Source organism: Nicotiana sylvestris, chromosome 11 (assembly GCF_000393655.2).
Source record: "Nicotiana sylvestris chromosome 11, ASM39365v2, whole genome shotgun sequence".
NCBI lineage: Eukaryota > Viridiplantae > Streptophyta > Magnoliopsida > Solanales > Solanaceae > Nicotiana > Nicotiana sylvestris.
The window spans coordinates 9,690,533-9,695,740 of record NC_091067.1 but is presented as its reverse complement, the minus strand read 5'-3'; the positions used below and the strand labels follow the sequence as shown (position 1 = coordinate 9,695,740).

Genomic DNA, 5,208 nt, shown 5'->3' with positions numbered 1-5,208 from the left:
TATTCCTAAATGCTAAATTATTAATAATTGGAAAATGGAAAGTGTCGGCTAACCTTGTCTTCACGAGAGGCGCCATCACGATCGGGTCCTGGTTTAGGGACGTGACACGTCTGCCACCATCCGTATGCAAAGTCTATTTTTCAGGGTTATGTCGCATTAATCAATGATAGGATGCCTCGTCTTCTTGCCTGATAGATTCCATGTGCCTCCAGAATTTATGTTGTTGGTGGTCTGTTGCTGCCATCCACATCAAATCATGCAGATCCTTGTTGGGATATGCCTTCTGGAAATTGGCTTTAAAGTGCCTCACACAGTAACGGTGGAAGGCATAAGGTTCTTGCCATGCAGGCAAGTTTTCCACAAAACTTAAGATACCACCGTGTCGATCATATATTAGACAAATATCGGAACGCTGTTTGACAATGTGCTCTTTCAAGTGGTTCAAAAATAACGTCCATGTCTCTTGGCTTTCATTGGCACAAATAGCAAAATCTAGAGGAAATATATGTCCATTAGCATCTACTACCACGGCTATCAATAACTTGATATCGTACTTTCCATAGACATGAGTGTCGTCTATGGATAATACGGGTCAGCAATGCGAAAAACCATCAATTGCTGGTTTAAACGCCCAAAACACATAATTGAATATATATTCTAGTTTACCCGAACTCCGCTCAAGCTTCCATTTAACAATCGTCTCGGGGTTAAAGTGCTGCAGTGTAGCCATGTACTTGGGTAGAGCTGCAAATGACTTATCCCAGTTACCATAGACTATCAAACGCTCGTTTGCACCCGAGATATGCCTTTCTTTTGGTAATGGTATGGCCATATTCGTGGTGGACTGATGTAATGCATTCTTTGATTTTATACCTTATGGACGCTTCGATGTGTGGAATAAGAAAAAGAGAAATCAAGTCAATATCCAAGTTGAAGTGTTTCCCATTGAATGTGTCCATTTTGCTGTGTGGGTGGGAATGTATTTACCCACTTTTCACAGACTTGTCTTCTTCTTGCTCGCACGTAACATCCAATGACATAGCCAAAACCACCTGCGACAAACAACCTTGTATACAACCAGACTTGACTCTCATACCGTCATCTCACGACACGATTTTACATTGTGCATTTTACAAGCCCTGCTTATGCGCGCTTTATCAGGAAAAAGCATGCCCTTTGCCAGCACCATTGGTCTAGACTCATCCCACATTGCTGTCCGAATTTCATCAAAATCCCTTATGAGAGCTTCCACATCCAACATGCTTGGCAAGTTATCAAGGTAAGGAATCTCCCTTGAATGAAACGACACTTAGGACTCGTACACTCTTCGTCTAGGGGGGTGGAACATACTTTCTCGTCAAATCAGGTCCTTCCTTCTCATCCTCCTCATCACAAGCCTCAAGAGGAAAGGGTGTCTCGTCTCCGAATTCATCAGCATTGTTGTTGTAATCACTGTTCTCTTCCTCACTCTGTGCATCTTCCAGATCCCGATTTAATATGTCATCTTCGGGCAATTGAGTGAGTACATGTGGTTCAACTTGCTCGTTGTCACTACACAATCAACAAAATAATAAGTCACTGAAATTAAATATTACTTTCCATATAGCTATATCACTTCACTTACAATTCGTAATGTGATAAAATTCCATGATGGATATTTTCATTTAAGTGATGACTCCTGGATGGACCACCATGATCCAACGCACCAAAACTATGCTTGGGTTCATAATTTATAAAATTCATATCCGACCGGTACACCTTGTTAAATATATGAGCGTTAATACAAATTCAATACAACAAAAATATACATTGTAACACAAAGGAAGATTGAAGTTTACCACTCGTCTTGTGAATTATGTAAAGCATGTGGTGATAAGTTTAAATCAAGGAAAACTCTTTCATCCGAAAACTGTCCGGCAAAAACTGCTCCAGAATAACCACCTGATGACTGGGGGTTATCCCTACTACGCGCGACCTCATTGTTGGGAACGTCTTCGACCTTGACGTGCATATCCAACATTTTGATTACAAAAAATTTCCGGTATTCATCCGGAGTCCTCAGAAAATCCCTCAAAGTTTCATCATCGTCGATGTTTAACTCCAAGTAAAAAGCAACCCCTTACGGAGTGACGGAATACAGATATCTTACGGTTACTTTAAGTATCACTGAACGTTTCCTCACACTTATTTTTTTGTATAACAACGATATCAATTTATCGTACTCCATTGTAAGTGGTAATTTAACATGATCCAGTAGAGATAAATTGTACCTCACAGAGTTATTCTCCATCACAACCTCAATCCCTCCCCCCTCCCCCCAATATAATAAACTCTTATTCTAAGCTCTTCTAACATTATGAAAAAATGCTTGAGAATTTAAGAAGAAGAAATATTTGAACGGGAGTTAGAATTTTTTTTGAATGGATTTTCCTAAAATCCTAACCCCTTTATATAGGAAATGGCTAGCCTGGGGAGGGGGAGAGCTGAATTTTTTGATGTATAGCGCTCTTTTAATGTGCGCTATACACATTTGAATTATTGTTATGTCAGTTAACTTATTGGTCGGCCCATAAACAGGTATAGCGCAAGAATATACTGCACTATATATGTATAGCGTTTTAATTCCATGTGCTATACCTGGCGGTCAAGTCGTCAGAGTATAGCGCACAAATTTCCAGCGCTAAACAAGTATAGCTCAGTAAATTCATGTGCTATACCTTAAAAGAAAAAGTTACTGTTAAGCTATAGCGCAGAGAATTTCGGCGTTATATATAGAAAAGTAACTTTTTTAACGCTCATTAACGTAACATTTGTCCAAAAAGACAATAAAAAAGTTCCGGACTCCAATAACTACAAGGCAAAAACAACATTAAATGTGAAGATTCATGAATTCCAATAAAAGAAGATTAATTTACTTGTCCTTCTATTCAACAGTAGCTTTCATAATGGCAACGAGAGCTTGGAGATTGCCAATAGTAAGATCAATATTTTCAGATCTTTAGTCTCAAAATCAATGGTAATTTTCACGATGCATAATTTTTCATCCTTTTCTAGAACTTCAAACTTAATCCCATAGAAACTTCAACAATCTCGGCTTCCTTCACTCATTTTTTCATCGTCGATTGTGACGAATTCTCTCTACATTTGGTCCAAACAAAACGGAAAATCATCAATAAACTTATATAATTTACGAAATTACCGCGTAAAAAATAAGAATCAAAAGGAAAAACCGTAATATGTGGTGGGATGGACGAGATTTCTCCTCTCTTAATCAGAGGTCTCAAGTTCGAGCCTAAAAATTAGAATTTTTTTTTATAAGGAGCTTCCCCCTTAAAAAAGCCATAAGTTAGCCCGAATCTGACCGATTAGTAACTTTGCACCAGGTGAAGGGGAAAGTGTGGGCTATAATAAGAGGAGGTGTGTTCCCATCACTTTCTATTCTTGGGACTGAACGTCAATAATGATAATGATAAATTGTATATATATAATATTTTTTATTCATTAGTTTATTGTAAACATCACATGTAACTTTTTACCAAATTTCTACCTCCATTGAGAAGAAACTTACCAAAAAAAAAATCAACTATAATCAATGAAATGAAAATAAAAAGAAGATTTTCAATGGGATTTTGAAGTAATAAAAAAGATAGACTATGAATTCAATGGGCTAATGCTTATAATATTAAAAGAAAATTTTATGTGGGGACTATGTCCAAAACGAGCATCAGAATGGTTAGAAAGATATTGAAGGCAAAGGAGTATTTGGAACAAACAGCTTATTTGTTCAGCCATAGAAAAGATTTAGGCTTGAAACACGTACAAAATGTTTTTTAAAAACAATATTTGCTCACTTTATTTCCAATAAATGCTATGGGATTACATTAACTATATTTGATAGATATGACAAACCTTTTGAATTTCTACGTTAAGCAAACAAAGGCAAAATTCTAGCCAGGTTAACCGAGAATAATGAACCCATTTTTTTTTTTTTTTGTATAGACAATTAATTAAGAAAAGAGAGTTAAACAGTGAATGAAAATTATAGGAAATTAATGACACATTTATTCGTCATTTCCAACTTTAAAACGTTACTACTATTTTGCTTCATTAATTCCCCCTCACTCCTTATTTCCTATTAAATATATACTCACAAATTAACCATTTCTCCTCCATTCCAATATTTTTCTCAAAGACACAAGATGGCAAAGTTGATGAGGCTTGTAGCAATTGCCACAGTTTCCATGTTTCTTCTTGTGACACCAATAGCACTAGCCATTGAAGAAGATTTCGGCAATGATGTTGATCTGCTAGGTACAGATGGTATTGACTATGATCAATCGGAGTCCAACTACGACGAAGAATCATATGATTCTTCGCTATATTCAGTTCCTGATCATAACAATAAACAAACGTTAGCACCTGAGCCGTACCCTGGATTTCACACACAAGTGGAGGAATGTTTGGAAAAGATTTCGGACGATTGTGGAGTGATTATTTTCAACAGGATATTTGATAGTGGAAAGTATAGCGATGTTGAAGAGTGTTGTGGCCAGCTTTTGACACTAGGGAGAAAATGTCATAATATTATTGTGGAGTCTACTCTTGACAGTCCTGAGTTGAAGGGAGTGAATAAAACTGAGGTTTGGGAAAATAGTGACAAGCTTTGGAAGGAATGTGGTGCTTTTGCTCCCCTTTAATTAATTTTTCATCTCTCAAGTTTATGAATGACTATACATTTATGCTTTCTAATAAATTGTTAAAACCATAATATGTATGTAACGTTTTTTTTTCTTTTTCGAGATATTATGTATGAGCCATCTTGCACACTCTCTACCATTCACAAAAACTTATGTATTATTTTAGAAAATATTCTAGGTTTATGTAATAATTCTGAAAATTATCATCACATAGTAACTTTAGTTTTTACCGCTAAATAATAGTTAGTATTGTTATGAAATAAAAGCAATTTAGTAAAGCATGAACAAGAAATAAAAGCAATTTAGTAAAGTATGAACAAGAAATAAAAGCAACTTAGTAAAACATGAACAAGAATAGAGATAGAGAGAAGGAAGAGATTTTCTTCTTCAATTGTGTGTATTTTCCTATCTATTACAAAGCCTTTATATAGGCATGAAAAGTGAAGCAAATATGTCATGGAATATGTCATTGAACATAGAAAATATGTCATTGAATATGTCATTAACCATT

At 35.9% G+C, this 5,208-nt stretch overlaps 1 long non-coding RNA gene across 1 annotated transcript; it reads right to left on the bottom strand.

The window, feature by feature from the left end:
• Window positions 1–2,772: 2,772 nt before the first annotated feature.
• Window positions 2,773–5,004, bottom strand: LOC138882301 (uncharacterized). The gene is made up of 2 exons (XR_011403814.1): window positions 4,152–5,004; window positions 2,773–3,138 (listed from the first exon to the last, which is right to left on the bottom strand). It is a non-coding gene; the product is annotated as an uncharacterized lncRNA (long non-coding RNA).
• Window positions 5,005–5,208: the final 204 nt, after the last annotated feature.